This window comes from Myodes glareolus, chromosome 26 (genome assembly GCF_982192425.1).
Source record: "Myodes glareolus chromosome 26, mMyoGla1.1, whole genome shotgun sequence".
Lineage (NCBI taxonomy): Eukaryota > Metazoa > Chordata > Mammalia > Rodentia > Cricetidae > Myodes > Myodes glareolus.
In genome coordinates, this window is record NC_142051.1 from 43377195 (window position 1) to 43388881 (window position 11687).

The 11687-nt window shown below is 47.1% G+C and overlaps 1 long non-coding RNA gene across 1 annotated transcript; it reads right to left on the reverse strand.

The window, feature by feature from the left end:
- Window positions 1-573: 573 nt before the first annotated feature.
- Window positions 574-4643, reverse strand: LOC146889734 (uncharacterized). The gene is made up of 2 exons (XR_015736764.1): window positions 4560-4643; window positions 574-3372 (listed from the first exon to the last, which is right to left on the reverse strand). It is a non-coding gene; the product is annotated as an uncharacterized LOC146889734 (long non-coding RNA).
- Window positions 4644-11687: the final 7044 nt, after the last annotated feature.

Sequence of the window (11687 nt, forward strand, 5' to 3'; positions counted from 1 at the left end):
TGGTCAATTGTGGGGAGGGTAGAGGCATATCTAATCAGCTAATGAGGAGTGAGAAGACAGCAAAAATAATTTCTTCATCTTTATTTATTATTATTACTACTTTCGTGGCCTTAGGGTTTGACACCCAGGACCCCACACAAACTGGCTGGAGTGTTCTGATGTGGAGCTCCAGCCTCAGCCCTATCTTAGCCTTGTCATTAGTGAGGAGCCTTGTCAAGTTGCCCAGGCTGGTCTTGAACTTAGCCTGAAATCTGAAGTTGAGGCCTCTCTCTTGCCATAGCCACCCAAGCAGCTGGAATTACACAGCTGTGCCACCTGGCCTGGTTGGTATCAAAATATTTTCCAAATTCTTGGAATAGATTTTCATGGAATTGCAAAGCCACACTGCTTCTGCAGGTCAGCTCCACACCAGGAAAACAGCAACTGGAAATCCTGGGCTCTGTGTTGGAGGTACAGTTAGGTTAGAGAAGATGCTGACGTCCAGAGAAAATAAAAGCAAAGAATACCTTGGCTCTCACCCAAAGGTCTAGGACATGAGCGTATGTGCTTACAGTTTTGATTAAGATGAGACACTTTGCACACGTACCCATCACCTTTAATGAGTCTCTTCTTCCGTTACGCTTTTCCATCCAGCCATCCAACAACTACTGCCCGATAAGGGCATCCTTCCGGCTCTTCCCGTGTGGAAAGAATGTGGCACCCAGCTGATAATGAGTCCGGTGGTTAGGAGCGAAACAGTGTCTGTGTTCCTGAGACCTTCAGAAAAGTGCTGTTGGGCATTCCAAGGGATAGTGGGGTGAGTGGAGACTGGTCTGAGCCTCTAGTGAACCCTGAGAGTAGAATGTACAAGATTTTACGCTCGGAAACAGGAGGATGTGGGGTTAAACCGTTGGCACACTTCGCTAGCATTTCAAACACAGTTTGTTCATAGGAGAGGGTGAGAGCCACCTGATGTTGTGACAGACAGTTCCTCTGTAGCAACTGTAATTTGGGTGAATAATGAACAATAAATGCGTTAATTTAGGGTTATGTGTAGAAAGTCTGACAAAGAGCAGAGAATGTTAATGCTATGATTTTTCCTGAGATGAGAAAAGAGGATGTTTTCTTGAGATTACACAAGAGGAATATGGGGTAGGTTTACTACATGTACTCAAAATAATCTGATTTTCATAAACAGGCTGAACCATTTTTGTCTCAAAGGATGCCTGAGACCATAGACACTAGTATATCTTGCTACATGTGTTCCAGATGCAGATTCTTGAGTCAAGCTCCCTACCATGACGTCAGAAACTCTGGAAACAGGGCCTGGGAAGCTGTGTGATCAGAATTGAGAGCATCGAGTACTAAGACAATGTGAATGTTATTCACTGATAGATTCCTTACGTATAGATGTGCTCAGTAGAAACCTGGCAATGAAGTGAGCAGATAGATAAATCAACATCTCCTTCCCATTGTCTTACAGGGGCCAGGGCAAGTTCTGTCCTTCCTTAAGTTAGAAGCCACCCCTCTTCTTTCTTATCTTAAGGGTCTTATAATTACCACCTGATTATACCACATGGATTGGCTGAGGCCCCAGGGAGGTAGGCCTAGAATTTTCTTCCTGCCAGAGAAGCCTCAGCCTGCAGGCTGAATTTGTATATACCATGATGGATCTCCATCCTGACCAACTGCAGAATGACCGGGAATTTGGCCTCCCCCGGGACAAATTCATCCAGCATCACTGGTGTTTTTTTTTCCCCCCATATGATTCTCCCTGTGGTAAATTCTGAGACTGGTAATATGGATATCTCTAAAAGTCCCAGCACTGAACACAAGGTGGAGAGCGATTTATGGGACAAGACTATCAGAAGATATTAAAATTGAATATCCATGTAACACTAAGTGCTATATAATGTCACAGGTACTAACCTCTGAAGGACATATGTGGAATCCCAGAGAGGAGGAAATAGGAGAGGGATAGGTGTGAAAATGGGGGATATTGAGGAAATAAGGTTTTGAACAGACCTTAGCTGTGAACTAAGGCGTGTGGCTCCAGGCACCAGAGTAGATTAGAGCGGAACAGTTGTGTCTTCCCCGTAGTGACGTTGAGCGGAGCCTTACTTACGGCTCCCCCAACACCTGGAAAACATAGACTGTATTTAGAGCGTGAGCCTGTGACCTCAGGTCACACAACAGTAAGTAGCGAGCTGGATGCCGGACCCAAACAACGTGGTCGAAGTCCAGGACCTCTTTGCTCCGTTAGTGTGTTCTCTTGGTTCTTGGGCATCTACTGGAAGGAAGGCTCTTCCCCCCAAAGCTTGTACCCCCAAATCTCTCTGAAAGATAGCTCAGTAGCAGTCAACATGTGTTTCATCCTATTCTTTGCCAAAGATAGAAACAGTCAATGTTCTGAGCCCAAGGCGGATAAAAGCTTACATACATTTCACTTTTCCATTGTGGAAACAACGTAAGGCCAGCCTCGCTTTCCTCCTTAGGACCATCAATACTTGCTTGAGTCTAGGAACCGGAAGATGTCTCATCTCACTGAGATAGTTAAGATAATTGGTGCTAGGGAGAAAGCGGAGAAGGAGAAGAAGGTGGGGCAGGGGGAGTTTCCGCTCTTCAGTGCCCGCAAGGTAGCCCTTTCCCATGCTGCAGACCCGGTATGGGAACAATTAACTCTTTTGTGTAACTTCATCTCCATGGCTGGCATCATCTCTCACTCCAACTACTTTTAGGACACTTTGAAATAAATTTTAGCAGCGTGTTTACCGAAGCAGGCACACACTATCTACTAGACGCAAGCGGAAGTAGCCCGAGCAAGATTTCTCAGCTTGGAAGCTGCGGGACCGGAGAATTTAAGTGCGGTCTCCTCTTAACACCCGAGCTGGCGCCCTCTGGCGGAGAAGTGGTTTCCACGCTTCTCTCCGTTTCCCATGGCTTGCAGGAGCTTTCAGGCGGCGTTCTTCACTTTAGAAGCCTACTCGCCTCCCCACCCATGCGTGCTATTTCAGGGATGTACAAATATACGCAGAGCAGATGAAGTTAAGCCAGGCTGGCTCTCTGTATTGGTCGTATGTGGAGCCGCCTCTGTAGGAGAAACGGGAGACTCCAGGAACCTCTTTCCTTAAGCGGCTTCTTCACCACAGAGCCTGAAGCTGCCCTGCTAGCTTACGGAGTGAAAGGCTGTGTGAAAATACAAACTAATCTTGGGGGATGAGGACAAGTAATGACGGCTGCTCAAACTTGATTATGCATAAAACTTAAAAAGCAGGTTCTTGCGTCCGAGTAATGACACGTAGAGACCAATGTCCACAACCCCATCATTCTCACACATGCTTTGGGAGATTATTTTCTGATGTTCGTGCTCCCTGGATTCCATTTGGGGGAACCCTGTATGAAAGAAAACTTTAGTTTTAGCATGGAAGACTCACTGCCCAGATGCCAGCCCAGTCTATAGGGACTGGCAGAAGCCCGTGGCTGCCCTGACTCAGACCTGGCCTTGTCCAGTTCAGAGCTGTGTTCCAAGCCCAGGGCTGCGTAACTCAGGAGGTCCACCAGCAGAGACACCTTGGTGGTGGCAAAGGCCTTGCTGTCCCGCTATGTTCCTCAGATCGGATGGGAAGAGAAAGTTGTATTGGAATTCGGACAGAATTGAGTTTCTACGGTCTTGAGTAACAATACACCATAGCACCGCATGAGGGCGCTGCAACGAACCAGTAAGAGCGAACCCCACAGCAGATGCCGGGAAGTAGGATGCCTTAATCAAAAGATCTTGTTTTTAGCTCGAATTGAGCTTCTTTACCCTACAAGGATCTGTAGCGCTTCCAATTGTGTGTGCATGCATGCCAGTTAATGCCCGGTACACATATGTGTGCTTGCTCGTGGGTCTGCATTCCTACGCCTATGTACATGTAGATTGCACATATGGGTGTTCGTGTGTGTGGAAAGGGAGGTGGGTAGACAGGAACAAAAGCTGATGAAAGACAGAAGACAAGAAAATTACAATACCCCCCCCCCCTCTAGTTTTCATAGTCTCCAACACGGGGCAGCCCTGGAGAACAGTCCTGGGGTCCATGCCCTGGAGAACAGCTCGGCAATGTAGCGCACCTCTGCGGGTTTGCTTTACAGAGTCCGTTTGCTCGGACCTTAAGGAACCACAGTCTAGCCATCTCCCCTCTTAAGCTGATGACGGCTCAGACACCCCTCTCCACAGCTGCCACACAGGGCCCTGGGTCCAGACAAAGCAGCTACGTGTCAGTCACAAAAAGCAATGATCAAAGGACACAAAGAGCATGAGAGAGCTCTATTTCCCAGAGTTTCTCTGGGAGTTGCAAGAAGCCTGCTTTTAGCGTCTGCCAAAATAGTTGAACAATACTGGGGATTAATTTTATTTTCTGTTTCCCTAGCTCTCTCTCATCTCACCTCTCTTCCACGTAAACGATTACTGGGTCATTGTGAGTCCCTTCCTGTGGGTTCACAAATGGAAACACGTATGATGGTCTACGCAGGATATCGGCGAATCAATCCCACACCAGTTATGTTTTAAGGGGTTATTTATTTTGGGGGGTAAAACTTACATACACCATAAACCGTCAGGAAGGGAGCCTAGTCGCAGGAGCCGGGAGCAGGAGCCAGGAGCAAGCACCGGAACCAAGAGCCAGAACCAAGAGGGCCTATTCCGGATATGCTTCTCTTTTTAAAAGAGAAATATACCACGCCCCAGTGGGCTGGTATTTCAGCAGCTATTGGCTGACGGAGCGGAAGTCGCTCCCCGCTGCACTGTGGGCTCGTATTTCAGCGACTATTGGTTGAGGCAGCGGAAGTTACTCCCACAACAGCAGGAGGCTGAAGGGCCGTAGCAGAGCCTGAAGCCCTGTCGGATTGTTCCGAGCCCCCAGGACAGCAGGCGTGCGACCAGCAAAGTCCTCCCGGGCAAGCGCAGTGGTCCCGTGGTCTCATTGTGAAGGTATTCAGCCATCCAAGCCAAGGGCCCACACTGTTGGATCAGGTGACATGCTCTAAACCGCTTCGATTTACGCTGCCCCGGAGACCGTGTGCTGTTTCGCCAGGCACTGAAAATGCAGATCAAAGCCACCCCAGGTGTTTCTCTGACATCACCCGTTCACACACATACATGCACACACACACACACACACACACACACACACACACACACACACACGTGTCTATACACAGACCCTCTTGGCCCTAGGCTCTGGGTCGTGACAGTGGAAAGAATGAGACCGAGGGCAGGTGCTGCCACCTTAGAGCTGGTGCTGAAAACTACTTAATGACAATGTGGTATGAAGAGCTCCCTTCACAAAGACAAGGCCGGCTGGGTTTGCTGGGGTCGGGGCAGTGATGAGGGGTGGAAGATTCGATTGGGATGATGTAGCAGGTGCAGCGGTTTAAAGAGTGCGTGTGTGTGACTCAGAGACAGGAAGGGACAAGGGCTCTCCAGGTCACTTAGAGCAGTAATGTCCTGTGAGTGGAAAGGGGCATGTCCCCTCTGAGTTTCCCGTCCTTCCTCTGAGCAACATGATTTCTTCCTTTGGAGTGTAAGGGTGCATACAAGCTGCGGCTTCTCAGGGGCTCCGATAGCCAGGGTTGCCAACTGTTCACAGCCCTTGTACGAGATCCCTACACTTTCCTTGTACGCTGCTTTGGGTCTCATTTTGGGATTCTACAGACCCTCCTTGAGGTCTGACTTTACCACAGAGAGTCTTTCTCCAGCCTCCTGAGAGTTAACTCATACACGGGCTAGTGGAGTAGACAGAGCAGGTACTTAGGGCAGAGTTAGAGTTTTTAAAATCAGCGTGTGTGTGCACATTTGCGTGGGAATGCGGGTGGGACTGTGACACCGGTGCAGAGGATAGAGACAGCCTTAGATACTGAGTTCTTCCTTTCACCTAACAGAGACAGGGTCTCTAGATGTGCGCTGTGGGCTCCTGAGCTTCTGGGCATCCCCCTGCCTTCACCTCTGCTCTCCTGAAGGAGTAATAGGATAACAGATTTTTACATTATGTATCTGTCTTATTTGTGGGCTCCAGAGATTTGAACTCAGGTCCTCGTGTTTGTTTGCCAAGCACTTTTGCCCACTGGGCCATCCCTCCAGCCCTAAGGCGGGGGTTTTTGGTGAAAGCCAACATGGATTTCCCAGAAGTCTCGAACTTGGTCTTTGTTCATAGAAGTGAGCTCTTCCTTATGGAATGGACTTGTCTTCTGTGTTTTGCTTTTGAAGATTTTTTTTCTAAAGCAAAACCAAAACTATGGTTAGTGTAAAAACATCAAGGAGAGACTCTTCAAGGCAAGATGACATTACTAACTCCTCTTCACGGAGGGTGACAGGTCTCTCTTCAAATTCTGCCTGGACAGATGCCACTGCGAGCACTCAGCTAATTTCACACCGAGGTAGGAAATGTGCTCGCCCCAAACTGACAAGCAGCCTCACGTGAGGAATTTATGTCTTCTGTTTTGTGTGATGCACTCAGCAGGATAAATGATTACACGTGAGGGTCTCTGCTTGGAAGACAAAAACACTGATGACGTACAGGCAAGGGAGGGAGGAAAGAATTCTAACCTTAAACACCCTGTCCATTTACTTAGGAACTTTTCTCAAAGATGGACACACGTGGACTCTTGTTTTGGTCATGTTTATTATTTATTTTCGTCCAAAGGTCGAGAGAGTAGAAGAGAGACCTGAATTTTCTAACATCCAGCTTCAGTTCACGTCTGAGTTAGTACAGAGCATTTCAGAAGGTGTTAGATTCTCCGGGAACATATTGAAGATGTGGGTTCTCAGGCTTTGCCCGAGGAACGTTTGATTCTGCATGGTGTATTGGGCACCAAACTGTATTTTAACTGGCATTCTGCAGTGGCCCAGACATTTCTAGTCTGGGGAGAGCACACTCTATGCGACGCTGATGCTTTCCATATTCGATTTTGTACAATTAGTTTTCACTTTTAATTGGACAGTCATGGAGATGGCAGGTTTGTGAGTACGGGTATCCTGGATGAACTCAACTCTGTGGTGTTCAATGCATTTCCGAGCACACCAGGGAGAGGCCACGTTTTCCTCAGCTCTCCAGCTGCAGAACTTAGTTTGGGATGTGCAGCGCCACACTCTTCCGCACGCTTACTCAGAGGTGCAGCTGCGACTTCCAGAGCTGCACCCCTGCTCCCCACGGCAGAAACTCTGAAAGAGCCCAGGTACCGCGTGACTCTACCATAGCTCAGCGGTTCATCTGCTCTACCGCGGACCCTCAGCTGACTTCAGCATTGAAGAGAATCTGCCTTAAGCTGCTTGTCTCATCCCCCAGTTTAAAGGAAACCAGGGCTAGAGGGGCACTCTGACAGCTGTCCCTTCTCTTGTCCCCCCTCAGCGTCCTGGTTCAACTGCCCAGATGCTTTCCTGCATGTCTATACCTGTCTGACTTCTCAGCATGCAGGGCTTGGGGATGACCTCATTAGGATGCTCACCCTAGCCATTCCGATTTTTGCTTGGTCTTCGGGGACTCTTTCCTCCCCTGAGCATGTCTGAACTCGTCTTCAACTGACTTGGAAAACTGTTATTGCCATGGCCGACCCCTTTCATTCTTCGGCTCTCCTTATTTAGAAATTCTGGGTAGAGGGAGAATACTGTCCCCCACTCCCACACCTATCCCCCTCCCCGCCCATCCTCTCCCTTCACCCAGGAGCTGCGGCACCGTCTTAGTTACTCGATGCGCTGCCGCTACAACAAAATATCTGAAAAAGTCAGTGCAAGCAAAGAACGGTTTGTTTTTGGCTTGTAGTTCCCGGAGATACACTCTGTCACGATGAGCAAGTTGGCTTTAGGAGCAGGAGGTGGCTGGTCACAGCGCATCCACACCCAGGCAGCGGAGAATGGCGAGTGCGCGTGACTGGCTCAGTGCCTCGGTTTTACTCAGGCCAGGACTTCAGCTAATGAAATGGTACCACTCCTGTTTAGAGTGGTCTTCCCAGCTCTAGGAACCGAGTCTAAGTAAAGCCACACTCATCCTCTGAACCCCACCCAGATGGCAGCCAACACTGACCCTCCCAAGTAGACCACGTAAGAGATTTCTAAGTTCAGGTCAGGGGTGAAAGCACAGTTGCTCAAGTGAGACTGACTTGTCTTTCCGCGAACATCTACCATCACGTCTTCACAACTTTCGTTGAGATGGATGCCGTCCCTCGGAACCCAAAGCCAAAACAAACCCTTGAGTCGCTCTTGTCCAAGTTTCCTTTAAAACCATAGCAACGAAGGCAACTAAGGCAAGAGAGATACAAAGAAGATACTCAAAAATTTACTAGTAATAAAATCATAAAGAATTTATTTGAAAACAGCTCCTTTGTCTACTTGTGTAATATGATAATTATTTACGACAGGCAAAGACAAATGGGCACACAAATTAAATGGATGTGCTTGTTTATTCTTACATAAAGAATTAAATCTTGGCTGGATCCTTGACACTGGAGGACAGAGTGTTCAGAGTATTTTCCCCAGAGCTCATTGATGTTTTGATTTTATAATTGTCCGTGCAGCAAATACAGTTTGTGAAAATATATCATACAAAGGCAGACGTGCGTTTTGGGACATTTCAAACCGCGTTGGGAGTACCAAGCTGTCCCTTCACCAAGCCAGAATTCATTTAGTGATGAAGAAGAACAGAGAAAACAAAAGCCAACAAATCAAACAACCCTTTTTAAAATAAAACCTGCTGGAGCTGGAGAGACGGCACAGTAGTTGTGAGCACTGACTGCTCCTCCAAGGGACCCCAATTTGAGTCCTAGCATCCACATGGAAGCTTTCTGTCTGTAACTCCAGTTCCAGGGCATGTGATGCCCTCTTCCAGCCTCCACAGGTACCAGACATACGTGTAGCACACAGACACACATGCAGACGCACAATACCCATGCACATCAAATAAATAGATGATAGATAAAATTGAACATTGTAATCTGATCCAATCCAAAGATATACCAGTTTGATATTTACATATGGAGGAACAACAACCACAGGGAAATATTAAACCCCATTTTCTGTAATTTAACGGTTCTGCTCCTCTAGGTGTAGAAAGTTTTGTGTATATTAAGACTTTGCCATTCACAACATGTAATAGTCTGAAATGTGAGCTAAGGTGTTTCTGGTGGTGTTCACGGCATTGCATGGCATGACAGCATGTGACCTGCTAATGAGTCTGTTGTGTGTTCAGAACCATGGCTGCGATGAAGCCACAGGATACAACACAGGCAAGATCTGCCAGAAGCGTCCCAAGTTTATTATGTTCTTGACTTAGAATTGGTTTTTGGCAACTGGGCATCCAGAAACCACTGACAGTTGCCAGAGTTTTTACAACCCCCACATTCAGTAAAATCAATGGTGACTTTTCTCTTCTGGCAGTGTACACAGGCCCTTTCAGCATAAAAGCTAGCCTGTTGGGGCAAAGCTTCCAGGCTGGTACCAGCTTGATTCCCCATGGTGTATGACTCAAGTAGGTGATATATCCAGCTGTAGGATCTCACTGTATAGTTCTGGAAGGTAACCAATGGCAGTAGATTATACTGCTTTTTGAGGGACCTTTAGAAGACCTTATTAACCAACAACTCGAAAAGGGGCAGCCCATCCCTGGTGCTGAGTTTTTATTCGATAGCATGTGGTATCTGGGAAGAACATATAGATTTTAAAATCTACACATACCCCCAAACATATCCCAGTTTAAGAAAATGCTCCCGACTACTCCGTAATGAGGACAGATAGGTCGCTATTTCTAGCTGCTAAAATTGAGAATGGTTTTGTGTGTGAGGCCTGAATTGACACTTACCTGACCAGAGAAAGCTAAAATATATTGACATTGAAAATCCACCATTGAAGAATAATTCCTCGGATGAAGTGCTATGGACTTGAGGACAGTCAGAGAAGCAGGGGTGTGTACGATCCGTTTAGATGGGAAGGGCACTTTGAGGTCTACAGATGTCGTCTTCACAAATTTTTAACACCAAAGCAAATGCTGGTCTGGTGTTTGAATTGGGCAGAAATTATCTTGATTCTAATTAAGTTTGGCTTTTGAACGGGCTCACAGTGGGCCAGGTGTTTCCCTGTGAGTTGGAGGGCGTTAGCTGGTCTCCTGCTCAGAGGTATTCTTAGCCACCCTTGTTTGCTGTGGTCAGTTTCCAAAAACACCAGACTTGAATGTTGGAAGAAGGAGCAACCTCCATTGCTACCCCATTGCTCATGCAGAATCCAAACTGGTTCATGTCCAGGAAGCAGGAGATGTCACAGAAACAAATTCATGAATGAGGCTCACTGCATTTGATAGCAAAGCTAGCGCCACACTGTTTTAAGCACAGAGCCAGCGACACAGGTCATGCATCAGTCTTTAGTGGCAAAGAGCACATGCAGATTGTCCTCCAAAAGCCTCTCACAGCTGTCGTGGCTCATTCCGGCCCCTCCTGGAAAATTCTAAACAGAGCACATATGTCCCAGATACCGGATGACCTTCACAATCCTGATGCTCACCCGCAGGGGACAAGCTGACTTCATCCAGTGACAGACCCAGCTAGATTCACTCACGCTGTTTTAAAAGTAGGTTTCCTTGTTAAGGGTGACAGCTTGTCTATTGCCTGTGACTTTGAGTTCCGAAACACTTACACGGTCTATTAAAGGGGGGCAGGCATTTTGCTTCTAGTTGGAGCACACCATCTTTTGCTTGTTTTGTTGTTGTTGTTGCTGTTGTTGTTAAATGTGAGAATAATCTGGGCCAAAACCAGGAAGCAGAAGATGAGTGTTTTTATTCATTCTCTCCTTTGGGCCTTTTCTCTGCCTACTTTGTTTTTAACGTGTGTGTGTGTGTGTGTGTGTGTGTGTGTGTGTGTGTGTGTGTGTACTGCACATGTGTGTGCATGTGTATGTAGGTGTCTGTATCTGTGTGGAGGCCACAGCTCAACTCTGGGTCTTTGTCTTCATTGTTATCCACCATAATTTTTGAAACAGCATTTCACACTGAACCTGGAGCTCATTGATTTGGCTAGATTGGCTGACCAGCCAATTCCAGGGATTGGCTGTCTCTTACTCCCTAGAGCGGGGATTGAAGATGGGATGCCAGCACCATCAGCTTGCTAGCTGATGTGGAGTACCCAAACTCAGGTCCTTCCAAGCATTTACCCACTAAGCTGAATACTTAGCTTACAACTCTTATTAGCTTTTAAATGTCCTACTATCTAGTGGAGCAGATCCTTGGCTGCTCATGGTTGAACTTCTTACTGATTGAGCTGAAGGAATTAAGAAGTTACTTTCCATCCCAAGGCTATAGTCAGGAGACCAGCAGCATGAAATTGGACCTGCTGATCCACCTTTCATTAACCCATCAGATTCTCTGCAACTCCTCCTTGCCCGTGGACAGGGTTAGCTAATACACAGATCTTGATGTATCGAATTTCCAAACCTTATGCTGAAGGCAGACATCACTAATCAACCCAGTCCTTTTTTTTGGAGTCCATACTAAGCCTCATGGCTTCTTTGAACATATTACTCTAAGCAGTCAACACCAAGGGAGTCATATTCAAGAAGACCCCCATTTATCATCCTTACTCTGTTACTACTGTGACCCCATCTCGCCCACAGAACCAAACTTGTTTAACGTTAAAGTGGCCATTTCCCCCTCTGTACTTAAGAATGAGAAGAATCTTGGTTTGCAATATAAGTA